Genomic DNA, 22,230 nt, shown 5'->3' with positions numbered 1-22,230 from the left:
CAACTAGAAAGAAAGGCCTAGGGATCTACTGCTGAAAATCCTATGGCTCCTAAGAGTGCATGCTATCAAAATGACTTATCACTGGTGGCGTTAACCTTGTTCTAAAGTGGTGTTTGCCCAGTTTCCTCCCTCCCCTTCAATGCACTTGTCTAAGCAAGTCACTAAGTGCAGCCCACACTCGGGGTGTGTTTGTGTGTGTTTAAGCTCTATATGCGGGAGCGCGGAGTATATACATAAATTATCTTCCGTAAGGGAGATTTGTCTCTTCTCCCTTCAGTTATTTAATTATATGTTTATATTAGTGTGAACTCTTGGATATCCATGTGGTTGTTTTAAACCACTGAGTTATGAGATGCTTGGCAACCTCCCAACTCTTCATTCCCATCTGGCCCAACCAAGCCACCAAGGTGTACCTATTTAATATCGTGGATCCTTCTTCTTTAATATCTGCCTCCTTAATATCATGGATCCTTCCATTCCCATTGCCACTCCATTCACACGCCCCTATCATTCCTCACAGAGAACAGTGCCACAGCAACCTTATTGTTTGGTCTCTCTCCTTCCAGAACGTCTTCATTTAGCCAGAGATATTTTTTGAATGCTAATTTTTTTTTAATCTAGCATGTCTACACCCACCCAAAACCACCCATTGCTCTCCACAGCAAGTCCAAACTCCCTAAATACCTTTTAAGACTCTTGATAATCTATCTGGCTCTGACCATCAGTATCATCTTTCCACACTTCTCACTTTAGCCGTATGCTGTGGACTTGCTTATAATCCCTTTTCAACCTCCTCCCCACATCCACCCTCTTTTGTGGCCAATGCCATCTCCTTCCAAAGGAACTTAAACATCACTTTTGCAAGAAGCCTTTCCTGACCTACTGTGGGAACCATCTGTAAGCATGAATCCCTCTCCACACCACAGTTGTAATCTCCAAACACTGTCTGAGTATTGTAATTATTGTATTTCCAATTTCTTACACAGCATATGTGATGCTTAGTAAGTACTACAGTATCTATGTTGTTGTTAGGTGCTGTGGGGTCGATTCCGACTCATAGCAACCCTATGTACAAGTGAACGAATCATTGCCTGATCCTGTGCCATCCTCACAATCGCTGCTATGTTTGAGCCCATTGTTGCAGCCACTGTGTCAGTCCATCTCGTTGAGGGTCTTCCTCTTTATCGCTGACCTTCTACCTTACTAAGCATGATGTCCTTCTCCAGGGACCGGTCCTTCCTGATAACATGTCCAAAGTACATGAGATGAAGTCTCGCCATTCTTGCTTCCAAAGAGTACTCTGGCTGTACTTCTTCGGAGAGACTTGTTCTTTCTTCTGGCAGTTCGTGGTGCATTCACAGGGCTGACTACTAGAGGCCGTGTTTCCTAAGCTCTTATGTCCACTGACTTCTGGCTAAGTTTGACCAATGGGAGACACCAATGGTTTATTACAGGGCAGGAAGAAGAGAGAAAGCAGGGCACCTCTCCGCTTCTTTCTTTCTCTTGGGTAGTTTTTCTGGCAAAAGTTTCATCTCTATAGACTCATGGTGGTTCCCAGTTTGCTGGGAAACCTCAGCCCTTGTGCTGAAACATCTCCTCCTTCCTCCCCTTCCCCCTGCAGCTAAGGGTGGTGGCATCCTGTTTCTGCTAAAGTCTGGTTTGCCTCACTACCTCCCCGGTTTCTCAGCTCTTCCATACAACTCCCTGGATTAGATTCCCTCTAAGGTTTCTTCCTCTTTCTTCTTCTAAATGCTCAGAAGGTTTTCTGTTTTCCTGGTTGGAAATCCTTGGACAAAAGATTTAGAAAAAACATATTATCCCAGATAGTCTCATCTTCATCTCCAGCCTTTCCAAAAGTGGTTCGTTACTTCTTCCAGAGACATCTTTCGACCTGTGTGGCATTTAGATCTGTGGCTCTGTCATTATTTCTAAACTGCTACTCTGTAAGTACAAGATGTTGTTGACAGAAATGTTAACAGTATAAATGGGATTTTTACATTGTTGCTAGTGTTTTTAGGAGCGATTACTGGGTCCAATTGCTGAGGTAGTATTTCTCAGTTACCTGCTGGCGCCATCTCCTGTGGACATATCTAATTTACATGTTAAGAAAAAAATGTATTCTAACTGTTAAGTTTGTTATTGTTGCTAGGTGCTGTTGAGTTGGTTCCAACTCATGGCGACCCTATGTACAACAGAACAAAACACTGTGTGGTCCTGAGCCGTCCTCCTGGTCATTGTTATGTTTGAGCCCATTATTGAAGCCAATGCGTCAATCCATCTCGTTGAGGGTCTTCCTCTTTTTCACGGACCAGCTACTTTACCAAGCATGATGTCCTTCTCCAGCGACTGGTCCTTCCTGACCAAAGTACGTGAGATAAAGTCTCACCATCTTTCCTTCTTGCTGTACAGCCTGAATGCTCCCTCCCTCGTAACCATCAAAGATTGTTCCTTTTTGTGTGTAAAGCTTTTCATGAGTTTTTGTAGTAGTGGACTCATACAATGTTTGTCCTTTTGTGAGTGACTTATTTCACACAGCATAATGCCCTCCAGATTCGTCTGTATTGTTAGATGTTTTGCAGGTTCATCATTGTTCTTTCTCCTTGTGCAATAGTCCATTCATCTGCTGATGGACACTTAGGTTGTTTCCATCTTTTTGCTATTGTGAATAATGCTGCAATGAGTGTGGGTGTGCATATGTGCTTTGAATTTTTTTTGAAAAAAATATAAATCATTACTGGTATGGATGAGGTCCAGTCTATATTCCTTCCCTGATCACGTTTCCCTTCCTCCCTTCCCAGAGGTAGTTACTGTTCTGCAGATGGTATACACCCTTCCAGTCCGTGTTTATAGTATGTATGTAGCCATAAACAATATTTATTATCTCTCATTCAACTTTATGTAAATATCACACTAACAGTTATCAACCTGCCTTTTATAGTCAACATTATATTTTTGAGAGATGTGTGTGTGTGTGTGTGTGTGTGTGTGTGTGTGGGGGTATTAGGAATCCACCAGGGCTCCTAACATCTTATCACCTGTCTTAGTCATCTAGTGCTGTTATAACAGAAATACCACAAGTGGATGGCTTTAACAAAGAGAAATTAATTTTCTCATAGTCTAGTAGGTTACAAGTCCAAATTCAGGGCATCAGTTCCATGGGAAGGCTTTCTGTCTCTGTGGGCTCTGGAGGAAGGTACTTGTCATCAGTCTTCCCCTGGTGGAGGAGCCTCTCAGGCATAGGCACCCTGGGGTCTAAAGGACACGCTGTGCTCCTGGTGCTGCTTTCTTGGTGGTATGAGGTCCCCAACTCTGCTGGCTTGCTTCATTTTCCTTTTAGCTCTTGTAAGATAAAAGGTGATGCAGGCCACACCCCAGGGAAACTGCCTTTACATTGGATCAGGGATGTGACCTAAGTAAGGGTCTGACATCCTACCCTAATCCTCTTTAACATAACCTAATCTTGCCTCATTAACTACAAGCAGAGATTAGGGTTTATAACACGCAGGAAAATTACATCAGTCATGAAATAGAGGACAACCCTACGATACTGGGAATCATGGCCTAACCAAGTTGACACATTTTTGGGGGACATAATTCAATCCATAACATTCTGCCCTTTGGCTCCCCCAAAATTCGTGTCCTTATCACATTTAAAAAATATTCACCCCATCATATAGCAAAAGTCTTCAGTCAACTCCAGGTCCAAAATCCAAATGTTCCTCTTCATCTGTGAAATGAGAATACAAGTTATCTGCTTCCAGAGTGCAATGGTGGAACAGGCACAAGCTAGACATTTCCATTACAAATGGGAGAAATTGAAAGGAAAGAAGGGATAACAGGCACCAACCAAGTCAGCAGAGCAGATTACGTTAGCTCTCAAGGCTTGAAAATAACCCTCTGTTCTCTGAGACCATTTAGGCAATGGCCTTGCCCACCAGACTCTAGGTATTGGCCACACTCTCCAAACTCTGAGTGGTAACCCCTCAGCCCTGGGCTTCAGCTCCGCCTTCCAGGCCCACTGGAATGGCAACTTCACCCTACCTCTGTTTATTGATAGATACTGAGGTCATTTCCAGTTTTTGTTTTACAAGAACTGCTGTAGAAATCACTCTTGACCATGTGCACAGGTGCAAGAATTCCTCTAGACTGTATACTGTGAGGTGGGATCTAGCCGAATAAGTGTACCCATATTTTTTGGAATTTTTATTGTGAAACTTTCCAAACACACACAAAATGCTGAAAGTACAACAAACTCCCCCATATCCATTCTTCAGCTTCATACTGCCATATTTGTTTTATCTGGTGCCCTGGTGGTGCAGTGGTTAAGACCTAGGGTGCTAACCAAAGTTCAGCAGTTCAAATCCACCAGCCAGTCCTTGGAAACCCTATGGGGCAGTTCTACTCTGTCCTGTAGGGTTGATACGAGCTGGAATCGACTCGAAGGCTATGGATTGTTTTATCTACCCCTTCCCTCTTGTTAATGTTTTGTTGCTGGAGTTATTTTAAAGCAAATCCCAGACATATCATTTTATCTGTAAACTCTTCAGTATGCAGCTAAAGGAAGAAAAAAAAAAAAAAAGGTATTAGCCACAATGTCATTATCACATCTAACAAAATTCAAGGTAATTTTTAATGTCATCCAATACCTAGTCCATACACAAACTTTCTCTATTGTACAGAAAATTTCTATTTGTGATTTCTGTTTAGAATCAGGATCAAACAAGATCCACTCTTTATTGTTTTGTTGCTTGTGTGTCTCTTAATTTTTAAGTCTTATATTTCCCTTAATTTAGAATAGTTCCCTCTCCTTTTCTTTTTTATTCCGTTGACTTGCTGACAAAATTAAAGTCGAATGTAAGATCCCTTATTTGGGACCTGGCTTACAGCTTCCTTGTGGACTAGTTACTTTTATGCTCAACATTTCCCGTGGACTAGGGGTCAATTATGACTCAAAATATTTTTTCCCATACTTCCTAGGTGGTACTGTGTATTTCCTGCGTACACATCAGGAGGTCACTTTTTGTCATGTTAAGATTGATCCTTGGACCCAATTAAAAAACGGGCAAAGGACATGAATAGACGCTTCACCAAAGGAGACATTTAGGCAGCTAAAAAACTCACAAAAAGATGCTCGCGATTGTTAGCCATTAGAGAGATGCAAATCAAATTTACAATGAGATACCATCTCACCCCGGCAATAATGGCACTGACCAAAAAAACAGAAAACAACAAATGCTGGTGAGGTTGTGGGGAGATAGTAACTCTTACACACGGCTGGTGAGAATGTAAAATGGTTCAATCACTATGGAAAATGGTATGGAGCTCCCTTAAAAAGCTAGAAATAGAAATACCATATGATTCAGCAATCCCACTCCTAGGTATACGTCATAGAGGAATAAGAGCCATGACAAATGCAGACATATGCACACCCATGTTCATTGCAGCGTTATTCACAGTGGCAAAAAGATGGAAAGAACTTATGTGCCCATCAACAGATGAATGCGTAAACAAGCTGTGGAAGATACACACAATGGGATACTACACAACGATAAAGAATAACACCTCATGACATGGATGAATCTGCAGGACGTTACGCTGCGTGAAATAAGTCAATCACGAAAGGACAAATATTGTATGAAACCACTATTACAAATAGTCAAGAAAATGTTTACACACAGAAAGAAACATTTTTTGATGGTTACTAGGGATGGGAGGGGGATGGAGGGAAAATCACTAACTAGAGAGTAGACACGTGTTAACTTTGGTGAAGGGAAAGACAGTACACAATATGGGGGAAGTCAGCACAACACGACCAGGGCAAGGGAAGACACTGAGATGTACACAAGAACAAAAGGCAATGACAGTAAACCCTATAACATACACAACCCTCAACAACAGTAAAATAATAATTTATGAGTGGATACACAGGTAGATGTGTATGCTGAGTAGGTGTGGGAGGGCGTATGGGAGTACACCTATGTGCATATACAGGTTTGGCTGCGGAGGTTTCCGCACCCGTATTTGTGTGCGCTGCATGTATACTCATATATATGATAGAGACCACAGAGGCACAGTTGTGGAAACAGCTTAGACATAACCAAACACCCTGCAGGACTGAGTTACTCGGCTTGAAGGCAAAGGATGATAGTCTTGGGGGACATCTAGGTCAATTGCCATAACACAGTTCGTAAAGACAACGTCCCACACCCTACTTTGGTGAGTAGAGTCTGGGGTCTTAAAAGCTTGTGAGCGGCCAGCTAAGACACGACTATTGGTTTCTTTCCGTCTGGAGCAAAGGAGAGTGAAGAAAACCAAAGACTGAAGGAAACCATCGGTCCAAAGGACTAATAGACCACCGGAACCACAGTCTTCACTAACCTGAGATGAGAAGAACTAGACGGTGCACGGCTACCACCACCAAGTGCTCTGATCAGGATCACATTAGAAGGTCCCGCTTAGAGTGGGGAAAAAAAAAAGTAGAACAAAAGCCAAATCCATAAAAAAGACCAGATTTACTGGTCTGAGAGAGACCGGAGGAACCTCCGGGACCATGCCCCTTAGACACCCTTTTAATGTGGAATGGAAGCCATTCCCTGAGGTCCCCTTTCTGCCAACTTGTTTAAAAAAAAAAAACTTGTAAACAGGCCTATAAAATAAACAATACCACACATGAGAAACGTGCTTCTTAAAACAATCATCTACATGAGACCAAAAGGACAATACCTGCCCGAAAGCAAAGATGAGAAGGCAGGAAGGGGCAGGAAAACTGGGTAAATGGAAATGAGGAACTCGGGGTGGTAACGGGGAGAGTGCTGACACATCGCAGGGATTGCGACCAATGTCAGGTACCATTTGTGTGTAACGTATTACATGGGAAACTAATTTGCTCTGCAAACCTTCACTTACCAGTACCCGTTGCTGTCAGGTCGAATCCGACTCATAACGATCCTATAGGACAGAGTAGAACTGCCCCTTAGAGTTTCCAAGGAGCGCCTGGTGGATTTGAACTGCCGACCTTTTGGTTAGCAGCCGTAGCACTTAACCACTATGCCACCGGGGTTTCCAACCTTCACCTGAAGCACAATTAAAAAACAAACCAAAAAATCCTTGGGTTAAGGTAGAAACAGTTTGATTTTTATACATTTCTCGTTAGCCTTCCACCAAGTGGTTTTAGCATAAACTACAATCACCTGAATCAGTTATTTCAGTAAAGGCTCAAAATGATTTTTTCATTTTAACACTCCTGCGTTTAACTAGAGTCAGGGCTAAATGAGTTATCTCCTTAAATTTTGTACTCTAGTTCCCTCACTGGGTCCCAGCCCGGCCTAGAATTCTTCTGTACTGAGGAATAGTTCTCTTATCCACAGGGCTATTTGATTACCCTGAAGTACAGTTTATATATGAAAGGCAGAAAAAATGCTTGGTTCTTTCCCTATAATTATTAACTTCCAGAGGAATGAGTTCGTGTCCCAGCAATTTCTGGGACTATTCACTTTCTAAAAAAAATTACCCTGAACTCATGGCATTTTACATGTTCAATCTGCTTTAATCAATTGCAGCCCTTAATCTTTTTGATATTGAAATTATTCCACACGTGTCACTGAGTAATCACCCCATTGATTGTCCAGTATTATAATTCTACTGTGCTTTTAATCCCATAGTTTAATCTAGGTGGTGACAATGTCGTTGGCGTGTGTTACAGTTAGTACATATTTAGGTATGCCTCGTGTTTACCAGTTTCTTTGTTTCTTAAAAAACAAAACAAAGGAGAACAGTGGGATGCAGACCTCAAATTCTTGTAAAAAAAACAGACTTAATGGTCTGAGACTAGAGGGACCCTGGAGGCCATGGTCCCCAGACCTTCTGTCAGCCCAAGACTGGAACCATTCCCAAAGCCAACTCTTCAGACAGGGATTGGCCTGGACTATAAAACAGAAAGTGATACTGGTGAGGAGGGAGCTTCTTGTCTCAAGTAGATACATGAGACTATGTGAGCAGCTCCTGTCTGGAGGGGAGATGAGAAGGCAGAGGGGGACAGGAGCTGGCTGAACGGACACAGGGAATACAGGGTGGAGAGGAGGAGTGTGCTGACTCATTGGGGGAGAGCAGTGAGGAGTACATAGCAAAGTGTGTACAAGTTTTTGTATGACAGACTTGATTTGTAAACTTTCACTTAAAGCACAATGAATAAAAAAAGAAAAATAAAATGAAAGCAAAATAAGCAGCTTTACTGAGATGTAATTCACATACCATAAAATTTAACCATTTAAAGTATACAATTCAATAGTTTTTCGTCTATTCACATGTGTGTGCAACCATCACCACAATGTTAGAACATTCTCATTTCCCAGAAAGGAAATCCCATACCCTTTAAAACCCTTTACATACCCTTTATATACCCTTTACATGCCCTGTAGCTGTCAGTCCCCTTATCACCCCATCCTTTCCAGCCCTATGCAACCACTGATTCCCTTTCTGTCTCTATAGATTGGCCTATTCTGGACATTTCACATGAATGGAATCATACAATATGTGACCTTTTACTCTGGTTTCTTTCAAGATACTATTGATAGAAATGCTGAAAGTATAAATGGGATTTTCACAGTTGTTCTAGTATTTTGTCTTCAAGGTCTGTATGTTCAATATGTTTTAACCAATTGCAGTCCATGGCATAATTGTTTCAAGATTCATTCATTATGTAGCATAAATCAGTACTTCATTCCTTTTTGGGGTAGAATAATATTACATTGTATGGACACACCACATTTTGTTTGTTCATCAGCTGAGGGACATTTGGGTTATTTCTACTTTTTGGCTACTGTGAATAATGCTGATATGAACATCTGAGTACAAATTTTTGTGTGGCCATGTGTTTTCATTTCTCTTGGGTATATACCTAGGAGTGGAATTGCTGGGTCCTATGTCAATAACCAAAAAAAACCCAACCTGTCACTGTTGAGTTGATTTCGACTCATCGCGACCCTACAGGACAGAGTAGAACTGCCCCATAGGGTTTCCAGGGAGCAGCTGGTGGATTCGAACTGTCAACTTTCGGTTAGCTGCTGGACTCTTAACCAGGGCTCCCATACATCAATCTGATGAAACCAAACCCATTGCCATCGAGTTGATTCCTGCTCAGAGACCCTAGTTAGCTCCACCTGAAGAAAGCAAGGCCCAGTTATCCTATCAAGGAGATCAGTTTTTACTTACTTAAGGAATCCAGAAAGAAGTGAACACAGCCAGAAACTAGTTATAATTAATTGGCAGCATTCTCTGGGGTAGAGAGAAGTGCGTGCTTCAGAACCTCAAAATCCCACCAGAGGCGTGTGTGTGTAGGAGGGTGAGTTGCAGATAGTAATGTCTGGGTAATTGAGAGTCACATTAGGCCTACAAGATGCTCAATTGACCATCCCTAGGCCCAGCTTTCCACGTGCGAGGAAACAAGCCTGGAAACGTGCCAGGCTAGGTAACGCTCGTCAGTTCTTTTTATGGGTTAAACAATATCTAACAGGACTGTGGGGCACCATTCAAGTACTCTCAGCGTGAATACAGTTTTATCCATCACTTTCCGTGACCCAGGCAAACACAGCCTGGTCCAAAACCTTCCTGAACTCAGAGCTGTGGACCTAGAACAAGGCTCAGTTGCCAGAGCCTCCAGGAGTCATTCAACAGACCTTCAGACCAGCGGAAGGGCTTAGCAGCAGGCACCTGGGGGCTAAAACCTAGGATCGTCTTTTACAGTTTCCCTTCCGTCCTCAGGAAATGCCTCTCCTAACCTGCACACCTCTCCGTAGCCGTTGCTGCCACCTGTTTCGGCAACTCATCATATCATATCAGAGATGACTTTCCTGGTCCCTGGTTCTCTATGCTCCTCTGATCGAACCTCTTGACCCCAAACACTGTCTCCCTACTGCCGACTGCATGTGCCTCGAAAGTCTTTCTCTCCCTCTAGGCACCTAACAACCATGTGCAAGGGTAAATCCAATTAACAAGCCAATGAGGTAGGTGCTATTATTAGCCCCTCCTCATAGATGAGGAGGAAACCCTGGTGGCTCAGTGGTTAAGTGCTATGGCTGCTATCCAAAAGGTCAGCAGTTTGAATCCACCAGACGCTCCTCGGAAACTGTGGGGCAGCTCACTCTGTCCTGTAAGGTCACTATATGTCGGAATTGACTCAACAGCAATGGGTTTGGTTTGGTTGGTTTATAGATGAGGAAACTACAGCAGAAGTTAAGTAACTTGTCCAAAGTCACAGCTAAGAAGCGGAGACGGCAGAATTTCAACTAAGGCTGTCTGGTCCCAGGTGGTTCGGCTCCAAAGACCAAACTCTAAATGACCCTAAAGTACTTGCAAATTCTGGGCAGCACTGTGTAGATCTGCACTGTCCGACATGGCAGCCGTTGGCCACGTGTGCTGTTGAGCGCTTGACACGTGCGTGGCCGGAAATGAGATTTGCTTTAAATGCGGCTTACATTTTTTTTTTTACATACTAAATTTTAAAAGCATAGTATTTTAAAAAGAATGTAACGTATGTCATTAACAATTTTTATATTGATTACACGTTGAAATGATAATATTTTGAATATATTGGGTTGAATAGAAAATATTATCAAAATTATCTTCATCTCTGCTTTTACTTTTCTAAAATGTGGCTGCTGGAAAATTTAAAATTACGTGTGTTCTCACATTACGTACGTATTGGACAGCTATGGTTTAGGCCTTTGTGGCTGCCTGATAGCCAAAGGGTCGGCAGTTCGAATCCGCCAGGTGCTCCTTGGAAACACTATGGGGCAGTTCTACTCTGTCCTACAGGGTCGCTATGAGTCGGAATCAACTCGAAGGCACTGTTTTGTTTTTTTTTTTTTCTGGTATACCGGTAACTTGAAAAAGTAAATTTACCATTGACCTCTAGGTGGCACCATACCACAAATTATACATATAAGACTCCTTTGTTTGAAAGAGTCCGGTCTGATCAAGGTAATACTTCTCTCAAGGGTGTCAAGTGTAAATATTGTAGGTCTAGTTCCAATAGGATTTTAATGAACTTGGCTGGAAGATATACACAATCTCACTACATGGTGAGACTGGCTTGTGGCCTCTTCCCCTGTCTTCCCTCAGGCAGCCTGCATTTGTTGAACGTCTATGAGGGATTTGCCTGTGTCCTTCCTTTGTTGTTAGGTGCCGTCGAGTTGGTTCCGACTCACAGCGACCCTATGCACAACAGAGCGAAACACTGCCCAGTCCTGTGCCATACTCACAATCGTTGCTATGTTTGAGAACATTGTTGCAGCCATTGTGTGGATCCATGTTGTTGAGGGTCTTCTTCTTTGCTGACCCTGTACCTTACCAAGCGTGATGTCCTTCTCCAGGGACTGATCCGTCCTGACAACGTGTCCAAAGTATGTGAGACGAAGTCTCGCCATCTTTGCTTCCAAGGAGCATCCTGGTTGCATTTCTTCCAAGACAGCTTTGTTCGTTCTTTTGGCAGTCTATGGTATATTCAATATTCTTCACCAGCAACACAATTCAAAGGCATCAATTCTTCTTCGGTCTTCCTTATTCATCGTTCAGCTTTCGCATGCATATGAGGCGACTGAAAACACCATGTCTTGGGTTAGGCTCACTTTAGTCCTCAAAGTGGTATCTTTGCTTTTTAACACTTTAAAGAGATCTCTCGCAGCCGATTTACTCAATGCAATGCATCTTTTGATTTCTTGACTGCTTCCGAGGGTGTTAATTGTGGATCCAAGTAAAATGAAATCCTTGAGAATTTCAATCTTTTCTCTGTTTATCATGATGCTGATCATTGGTCCAGTTGTGAGGATTTTTGTTTTCTTTATGTTGAGGTGCAGTCCACACTGAAGGCTGTGGTCTTTGATCTTCGTTAGTAAGCGCTTCAAGTCCTCTTCGTGGTCTGTCTGTCCGTGCTTTGGTAGAAATGACTTCTCTAGGACTTATTCCTGTCTCTCCAGAGAGGACTACCAGCTATTCCCATATGCACCAACCTGACCCAGTCTCGGAGCTTTGCGGACTGAGATCTGCCTTCCACCTTTGTCCTTTCATCTGTCAATGAGAGAGCAGGAGGAGGAATAGGGCCACAAATCCTCACCTTTCCAGCGGTACAGGGGGCCAAGGAAGCCCAGGCTGCACTATTTATAGAAAATAATGCCAATAAATCAAGACATCTTGCCCTGTGGGTATAGTTTGATGGTTCTGGCTTCTTGTGATGGTTTACATTCCTTTGGTGATTATAGCCAGATTTTATAAGCCTTCTGTGCAGATGCTGGGAAATCTGACCCAGCTCTTCCTAGGTCTCCTCCCAGTGCACTCGCGGACTGACCAGGCTTGCTATCTGATTCCCTGTGATGTTGTTTTGCTTTTATTTCATGTCCTCACCATTCTCTATTTGAAGCATTTACCAGCCTGCAGTCTATGTTCCTGTCTCTGTGAAGGACTTTGTCCCTGGCAGGGGATTACATGATTCAGAGGACTTTAATGGGGAGCATGGCGAGGGAGGGACAGACAGGCCAGCAGAGCCCGGCTAATCCATGAGTGAGCCCTCTGCTGGTTTCTGTTTAGCTCTTTTTTTGAGGTAAAACAGAGAGTGAAAAACCAGTAAGGTGTGAAAAGATATTCAATACTAACCTACTTTTGGAAACCCTGGTGGTGCAGTGGTTAAGAGTTCAGCTGCTAGCCAAAAGGTCCGCAGTTCGAATCCATCAAGTGCTCCTTGGGAGCTCCATGGGGCAGTTCTGCTCTGTCCTATAGGGTCACTATGAGTCAGAATTGACTTGATGGCAACGTTTTTTTTTTTTTTATTAAATATACTTTTAGTTTGTGGAACGAAAAATAAACTTGTTCTCTGATCATCAACCTCAGATTTTTCTGTAGTTAATATTTTGTATACATATTGTAGAAACTACGTAAGGAAGATAAGGGAGGTGTTTAGCAAATAAAACTGCAGAGGCTGAAGTTAGATAGGTGAAGTCACCAGCCAATCTAGACTGTTACCCTGACCCAAAGTTGACTAATGGATGATGCTAGGGAATGAAAAGCAATAGGTCAATGGAAGGCCTCCCAGTCCATGTGGAAATAAAGGGAAATGGGATGGAGGAGAATATGAGAGGCAAAGCTCACAAGTATAGGTCTGGTATTGCTTTGGAGAAGCAAATATCCTGACTTTCTGACATGATTGCTCTTCTTCGTGGCAAGTATATTAAAATGGCTGCATTTTCATCTAGGCCTCAATTTTAGTATCTGTCAAATAAGGAGGTTAAACTGGACAAAAAATCCCCATTGCTGCCGAGTCTATTCTGACTCATAGTGACCCTACAGCACAAAGTAGAACCGCCCCATACGGTTTCCAAGGAGGACCTGGTGTATTCGAACTGCCAACCTTCTGGTTAGCAGCCATAGCTCTTAACCACTACACCACCAGGGTTCCCTAAACTGGACAATTTAGGAAAAAAAGGTGAAAGGCTTTGAAATGGAGTAAAATGGGTACTGGTTGTCTTCAACGGCAAGAGAGACAGATGTGGTCTAACACACCCCTTTGGGTTATGTGGTTCTATGGGGTCTTCATGCCTTCCACTGTTTTGGGCTCTTTTATAACTGTAAAAATTGTAGATAGCTGAGAGCAATTCAAATAATTCTTGTCCATAGATGCACAAATTTTTGATATGTGGAATTCAATTGAATTTCCTCTCTCCCAGTGGAATAAACCAATTCTGTATTGATTAGTAAATTCATTTCAGTATTATTGTTGTTAGCTGTCACGGAGTCGAGCCCTAACTCATGGTAGTAGTGACCCCATGCACAGCAAGACTGAACTGTTGTGATCCCTAGGGTTTTCACTGGCTGATTTTCAAAAGTGGCTCTCCAGGCCTTTTTCTCTGTCTTAGTCTGGAAGCTCTGCTGACATCTCATAGCAACCCGCAAACCTCTGCTGACAGACGGGGGTGCGGGGGGTGGGGGCTGTGCCTGAGGAACATTGCCAGTCAACCCACCTAAGTGAATATGGCTCCAAAAGATAAGTGCCCAAGAGTTTTGGACTTACAGAAATTTTAGAAACCATCGGATTAAAGACCTGCTGTGCTAAGCGTAGGAGCAAAGAAGGTGCCTCATTAGACAGCTATCAGGCTACCTTTAACTGAGATCTCCAAGGTGTATCTCAAATGATGGCCTTTAATGATTTCAGTTTTGATAGTATGGTAGGGGGAGATGTCAGACCATAGACTTCATTTGTCATCGTCAAACGTTTACCTGAAAGGAATATAGACGTAAGTCAAATTCCTAAGATGAAAAAGCAATGGCATAACGAGAGTGAACCCTAATGTAAATGATATACTTTAATTAGTAACTATGTATCAATATTGGTTCACCAATTGTAATAAATGTAGTCCACGAATTTAATTAAAAAAAGAAAACAAAAACAACGCATTAAAACAAACTGAAAAAAAAAATCAATCCTTTGATGAATGTTAATTCAAACTGGCTTAGGCTAGAGGAGAAAGAGAAACAATTAAGAAAGAGCTGAATCAATTGGTCTCAACCCACCTGGATCAAAGGAGAGTGAAGAACACCAAGGTCACACGATAACTATGAGCCCAAGAGACAGAAAGGGCCACATGAGCCAGAGACTACATCAGCCTGAGACCAGAAGAATTAGATGGTGCCCAGCTACAACCGATGACTGCCCTAACAGGGAGCACAACAGAGAACCCCTGAGGGAGCAGGAGATCAGTGGGATGCAGACCCAAAATTCTCATAAAAAGACCAGACTTAATAGTCTGACTGAGACTAGAGGAATCCCGGCGGTCATGGTCCCCAAACCTTCTGTCGGCCCAGGACAAGAACCATTCCCGAAGACAACTCATCAGACATGGAAGGGACTGGACAATGGGTAGGAGAGAGACACTGATGAAGAGTGAGCTACTTGTATCAGGTGGACGCTTGAGACTGTGTTGGCATCTCCTGTCTGGAGGGGAGATGGGAGGGTAGAGAGGGTTAGAAACTGGCAAAATTGTCACGAAAGGAGAGACTGGAAGGAGAGAGCAGGCTGACTCATTAGGGAGAGAGTAGGTGGGAGTATGGAGTAAGGTGTATATAAGCTTATATGTGACAGACTTACTTGATTTGTAAATATTCACTTAAAGCTCAATAAAAATTATTAAAAACACACACACACACATGAAAGAAAGAGCTGAAACTCTACAAGGACAAGAATTGCTCAAACTTGATGCTATTGTTATGCTTTCAAGGTCTATGACCAATGTCAACTCAGTTAATCTTAGACTTAGATTTTTAAAGTCAATTGTGATTTTGAGTTTCTTTAATGAATAATTCTTATAAATTAAAAAAAAAAAGGGGGAGCATTGCCAGGATTTCAGCGTTACTGACTTCTTATACACGTGTGGTTCCTTGATTTATCCTTTGAACCAGTTGTAACATCTTCCTAGTCCTCTAATTTGTTAATGAGTTAAATAAAATCTTTGACCTGCTCTTAAATTACATTTATATGAGAGTCATGATTATACCCTCTTAAAAAATCATTCTTTAACAACAATCACAAAGATCACTTAACTCTAAATTCCAATGGTCACAAAATTATTTGGCCACAGAACCATACTTTTCATGGTGGAATTCCGTAATGAAAGTGGTGAATTGCTTCCAAAATGGGTCAACTTAGCCCATGGTTATAATTAAACACCAGGAATATATGAATAAAAAAAGACTGTGTTAGAAAGTAGTGGATTTACCAAATATCCCAGATTTAAGCTTTGAATCGTAAAAGAAGGGAATGGTTCAAGGCGCTTTCTGAACAGAAATCCATTGGCCAGGCTTGTGCCTGAGGTGGCTAAGAGTGAAGAGATGTTTCCACCACAGGAACGCTTTGCCTCAGCGATGCGTAGGAAGTGTGCCTTTGTCTGTGTCCGTACCACCTGTGTCCATGGGCGGGCTTTCTGAACCGGCTGTGGTTTACCACACTGGGGTGATCTCAACTAATACTACATTGTGCAACATGATAGTGGGGTGAGATTTGGCAAGGGCAGTCTTAAAAGGAAATTTACATATGGGAGAGGAAATTCTGGAGAGGACCTTCACAAGTCTGGAATAAACCTTTTTCCTTCCCTGGAGTGTGTAGTCTTCCATGAGCTAATTCCTTGACGGGGTAGACAAAGAACATTTACAGAAGTTCGGTGGCTAAGCCTGGCTCTCCTAAAATCAGAGTATACAATTAAATCTTGTGTATAAGTCACTTATTTGGGGATGTGATCCCAGGCAACATAAGCAAAACAGGGATGGAAGAAAGCCAATACAAGAATACATGATCAAGTTGACCATCATGAATGGCAGCTGGTTGCTCATTCCTCTGAGAAGCCTTAAGAAATTCATATAAAATCTGTCTAACTTGGGGGTGCAAGGGAGAAACATTTATCCACCAGCTTCTGTTCCTCATTAATAAGACATTAAGTTCCCCCCCATGCCAGTGCAGAACTGGTTTAGAGAGGCCTGGACAGGAAATGGAACGGGTGGTAAAGCAGTTGTGGAAGCTTCTGTGTGAGTCATTATCACAGCAAAGGCTTAGACAAGAGGTGAGTTCAAGACAGTAGTGTGCTAGCAAATGCTTTAGAACCAGCTTCCAAAGAGGGGGAGGAAGCCCTGATTTGTAGCATTTGCCAGTTTCTCTTATTGGTCTTGTTCATTGCGGTCGAGTTGATGCCGACTCACGGCGACCCCATGTGTGCAGGGTAGAACTAACTGCTCCTTAGAGTTTTCAAGGATGTGACCTTTCGGAAGCAGATTGCCAGACCTGTCTTCCAAGGAGCCTCCGATGGGTCTGAACTGCCAACCTTTTGGCTGGTAGTCGAGTGCTTAATCATTTGCACCACCCAGGGGCTCCCCAATTTCTGTCATGGATAATTTCAAGCTTCCAATGTGCTGCCACTGAATACAGTGTTGGGAAGAGTTGTACACAATAGGCTCTTAGGATCTGTAGGAGTCAGCGCCATCATACCTCTGGAAGAGAATATGAAACGATGCCCAAGATTTACCCGATATTCTGAGATATTTATTACTCAGGGTTCTTGTGGTTGGAACTTACGTTAACTTAAGCAAAGAGAGAAGTTTTGGGCTCATATGATTAAAAAGTACAGAGATAGAGCTGATACAGGCTACAACATGGATGACCTTTGAAAATATTATGCTAAGTGAAAGGCACCAGTCACAAAAAGTCACATATTGTATAAGCCTGTTTATATGACGTGTCCAGAATAGGCAAATCTATAGCAACAGAGAGTAGAACAGTGGTTGCCAGGAGCTGGGGGAAGGGATGCTAGGGAGTGACTGCTGATGTGTGTGGAGTTTCTTTATGGGATGATGAAAATATTCTGGATAGAGGTGATGGTTGCATGACTCTGTGAATATACTAAAAACCACCGGATTGTACTTTGCTGTCCTTTAACCTGGAACAGTTCTGCAGCCTTTTTTTTTTTTTAAATAATTTTTATTGTGCTTTAAGTGAAAGTTTCTGCAGTCTTTCTTTACCTTTCATGACATTGACACTTTGGAAGAACATTGTTGTTATTAGCTGCCATTGAGTTTGTTCTGACTCATAGCAACCCTACATATAACAGAATGAAAAGTTGCCCAGTCTTGAGCCATCTTCATGGTCCTTCCAACCCAGGAGGCTCATCTTCCAGCACTGTATTGGATAATATTCCGTTGTGGTCCATAAAGCTTTCCTTGGCTAATTTTCGGAAGTGGCCCTGCTGTTATTTGAAATGCCACCAGCATCAGAGCAACATGTAAGCTACCACGGTATGACAAATTGGCAGACAGGTGGTAGTTTTGAAAAATACCAGCCAGTTACTTTGCAGACTGTCCCTCAATTTGAGTTTATCTGAAGTGTCTTTCTTCATGGTTAGATGCAAGACGTGCATTTTCGGCAGACATGATGGTATGTCTCTCCAAGTGCACTGTTAGAGGGGGTGCATGTCTTAGTCATCTAGTGCTGCTGTAACAGAAATACCACAAGAAGATGGCTTTAACAAAGACAAGTTTATTCTCTCACAGTCCAGTAGGCTAGAAGTCCGAATTCAGGGTCCCAGCTCCAGGGGAAGGCTTTTTCTCTCTGTTGGCTCTAGAGGAAGATCTTTTTCATCAATCTTCCCTTGGTCTAGGAGCATCTCAGCACAAGAACCTCAGGCCCAAAGGACGAGCTCTGCTTCTGGTGCTGATTTCTTGCTGCCATGAAGTCCCCATGTCTCTCTGCTCGCTTCTCTCTTTTATATCTCAAGAGAGATTGGCTTAAGACACTATCTCATCTTGTAGATCTCATCAATATAACCGCTGCTAATCCATCTCATTACATCATAGTGATAGGATTTACAACTCACAGGGAAATCACATCAGATGACAAAATGGTAGACAATTATACAATACTGGGAATCATGACCTAGCCAAGCTGACAGATATTTTTGGGACACGATCCAATCCATGACAGTGCATGATGTTGATTTTCCTGATGCCGCATGTCCTGATGTTGGTGATGCCAACTTTGATCAATTAATAAAGTTGGTGTCTTCCAGATCTTGGTGCTGTCACGTTACTATCCTCCTCTTTCCAATTAACTTGTGATGTGCTGGAATTGACTTGATGGCAACGGATTTGGGGCAATACCTTGAGACTGTAAACAACTGCTCTTCATCAAACTTCCACACACGAGGTTTAGCATCCCACTCTGATTTCCTAAATCCTCTGTGGTTTAAATCAACTTGCTTTTCCTCCCACTAGAGGCTGTTTGGAGACCTGGTGGTGCAGCGGTTAAGAGCTAAGGCTGCTAACCAAGAGGTTGGCAGTTTGAAGTCACCAGATGCTACTTGCAAACCCCATGGGGCAGTTCTACTCTGTCCTGTAGGGTCACTGTGAGTTGGAATCAACTTGATGGCAATGGGCTTTTTTTTTTTTTTTTTAGGAGGCTGTTTAACTTACTGTCTTACTCCTAAGTTAACACTGAGTCCTCTGCAAAAAGGTTAAAAAAAAAAAAAGTCCTGATATTCTAAATATTCATCTCCTGATCACAGAAGAAGCATCCAGGCTGAGAAAAAGTTTGAGGGAATTAAAAACCAGTTGGGTGCCTTCTCCTTTCTATTTCTCTTTTGTTTTTAGATGTGAGCTCTGTGTCTAGACATGGAAATAAACACGCAATTGTTCAGCATAATTATATCTATTGTCGATGGGGCTGAATCAGTCTGGTGGGGGAGGATCGACTAATGAAGAGATTAACAGTGCTTCCTCCTTCCCACTCAGGCGCAGATTGGAAGAAGTGCAGCTTTGGAAAAGTAAAATAATGTTTGCAGTGCCATTATTAAGCCCTTCGGAGCCCTGCTGGTACAGTGGTTAAGAGCTACAGCTGCTAGCCAAAAGGTCAGCAGCTCGAATCTACCAGCTGCTCCTTGGAAACTCTATGGGGTAGTTCTACTCTTAGAAGGTTGCTATGAGTTGCAATTGACTCGGCCATGGGTGTGTGTGTATTAAGCCCAAAATTTGATTGGTTTTTGTTGATGTCCTGGTGATGGTGGGCGCAGATGTGTGGCCAGGCTAGCGGCTCAGAAGACAATCTGGAAATAGAATGCAATGGGGGCAAGTCCTCGGACTCCTTGATTAACACCTCAGCTGCACTGCTTCCCAGCTCTATGCACTCTGATTTCGGCTTCCTAAACCTCAATTTCCTCATCTGTAAAAATGGACGGGGTGGGGAGGGGATAGCCCAACTCATTGTTTTGCAGACTAAATGAGATCTCTCCTGTAAAGCACTCAGTAAGAGATTGGCAGTAGTTTAAAAAAAAAACAACTCATGGCCGTCGAGTCAATTCTGACTCATACCAACCCTATAGGACAGAGTAGAACTACCCCCATAGCGTTCCCAAGGAGCAGCTGGTGGATTCAAACTACCCAGCTCCCAACCACTGCACCACCAGGGCTCCTGGCACTAGTAAGTACTCTGTAAATGTTTGTTATTATTGTCATCATTATTGAACAGTCTTAACTGGGCCAGGGTGATTGCAGGGTCAATGAGGAAGAACAAGAAGGTGTGAGGCTGGGTGCTCAAATCTTAATACTACTGCCTATTAATTCCACCAATACAGGCTCACCCGTTTTGGGACTTGAAGGCCTTTGTATTTCCAGGTGTTCCAATTAAAAAGCAAAAGACCTGAGGGTGTGTGCATTGTCCCGCTGCCTTAGAAAGCAGGGGTCCGGAAGGGAAGGGCCCAGGCAGACCACCAGCTCTAGAAGGGTGGTTAAATGACTTGTGGTAGCACCAAAATGCTTGGGCTTAAATGCCACTACCCACAGGAACCAGCAACGTGAGCTTTGTTTTTCCCATTTGTAAAAAAGATAATACTAACAATTATATTTACCATACACGGCCCTGTGGAAAATTTTAAAAAGACAACACATTCTGGTTTTGCTAAGGCCTAAAGATATGTTTGTATCATGTTATCAAGTCGAACCAAATGAAATTGCCAATATTTAACCCTTTTGACCTATAAAAGCTACAATTTCATACAGTTCAGCCTCATACAATCAGAGCTTCCTCAAGTAAATGCATCAACCCCTTTGAGGCTTAACTTTGCCATCTATAAAACCAAAACCAAACCCGTTGTCATGTAGCAACCCTACATGACACGGAAGAACTGGCCCATGGGGTTTCCAAGGAGAGGTTGGTGGATTTGAACTACTAACCTTTTGGTTAGCAGCTGCGCTCTTAACCACTATGTCATCTATAGAACAGGAATAATGCTACTTTCATAAACCCTGCATAAAAACCCTGCATAAGATGGTTATGAGATGATGGATGTAAAAGCGCTATGTCAGTGCTCACTTGGGCAGCACCTATGCTAAAAAGAGAACGATACAGAGAAGATCAGCACGGCCCCTGTGCAAGGATGACATGCACATTCATGAAGCGTTCCATATTTTTGAGTACCGGAAGAGGAAAAAATTGAACACAATTAAGAAAAATGTTAACACATCATGATAAATGTAACTAATGTCACTGAACAATTTGTGTAGAAACTGTCAGACGGGAACCTAACTTGCTGTGTAAACTTTCACCAAAAAAAAAAGTACTGGTCAGTTGTAAGAGGGTTGCTACTGCCTCAGGCGTGATGTTGGGGGTTTATTGATTCCCAGCTGAAGGCAGCAACTTGCAGGCAGAAAATGACCCAAGATAGCATCGGAAGGGACTAGAGCACAAAAGAGGTAGACTGATCATGAGCGTAGGAGGTCATAAGGATAAATCGTGCTCATTCCAAATTTTTCCCTTGGGTAGTAGAAGCTGCAGTGTGAAGGGAAAGCAAGATGGCAGAAGACGCTGGGGGAACCCAGAAGGAGGTCACCATTAGCCTCCTCTGTTGTGGGCTCCCATGATACTGCCTGCCACCGTGCGAATTGCTGTGCTGGGGTGTGGCACATAAAAGGGGCTTGGGTGTTAAGACTGAGTGGGACAGGGGGCATGGTAGAAGGCAAGCAGCTGAGGTGTTTCCTCCTAGCCAACAGTTTACCTTTCAACAGTGGGAAATCCAACTTGGAGTCTGACCTCCGAAGATTTCTAGTTCATCATGTCTTAGGAAATTTTCTTATCGGAATCACAAAATCTTGGCTCAGAGATGCTAGGAAGAGAGATAAACGCTTCTCTTGTGAGCACCTATAGAAAGGGAAGGGCCATCTTCAAACAAAGGAGAACCTTAAAAAAAAAAATAGAGAGAGAGGGAGAGAATTTTATTCATCAGAATTCCAGGTCAGTCTGTGGGGGGTGTGTGTGTGGGTGTTTATATATGCATGCATGTGTGCGTGCTAGGCAGACACAGAAATGTTGGGATGGTGGGCTTAAAAATTCACAGTGAAGATGGTGCTGAGGAAGAGTGTGTGGCCTTTTGAAAGGACTGAGGTGAACCCATTTATCTATCAGAAGAAGAGAGGGGTGGGATTGGGGGAGCAAGATGCTACATACGTGATATGACCCTTACATCTTATGGTCCAACGTAGGGAAGCTGGGGAAGGGACTGAGCTGCTGAGGGGGCAGCCAACTTCTAGGACTGACATAAAAAGTGCCCAGCTCAACATCTGGCTATTGGCTTTCTTTTTTTTAAATCTGTAAGTCTTTTAACAGTTTTATTGAGGTATAAATGATACACAGTAAACTGCAAATAGGTCTTGACATAT

General features: G+C 42.8%; 1 non-coding gene across 1 annotated transcript; it reads left to right on the top strand.

The window, feature by feature from the left end:
* The first annotated feature begins 20,879 nt into the window (after positions 1 to 20,879).
* On the top strand, positions 20,880 to 20,986 carry LOC111752177 (U6 spliceosomal RNA). The gene has a single exon (XR_002787178.1). It is a non-coding gene; the product is annotated as a U6 spliceosomal RNA (small nuclear RNA).
* The last annotated feature ends 1,244 nt before the right edge of the window (positions 20,987 to 22,230 follow it).

The sequence above is a fragment of the Loxodonta africana genome, chromosome 27 (assembly GCF_030014295.1).
Source record: "Loxodonta africana isolate mLoxAfr1 chromosome 27, mLoxAfr1.hap2, whole genome shotgun sequence".
Taxonomy (NCBI): domain Eukaryota; kingdom Metazoa; phylum Chordata; class Mammalia; order Proboscidea; family Elephantidae; genus Loxodonta; species Loxodonta africana.
The sequence above is the reverse complement of the archived record's forward strand: the minus strand, read 5'-3'. Positions and strand labels throughout refer to the sequence as shown.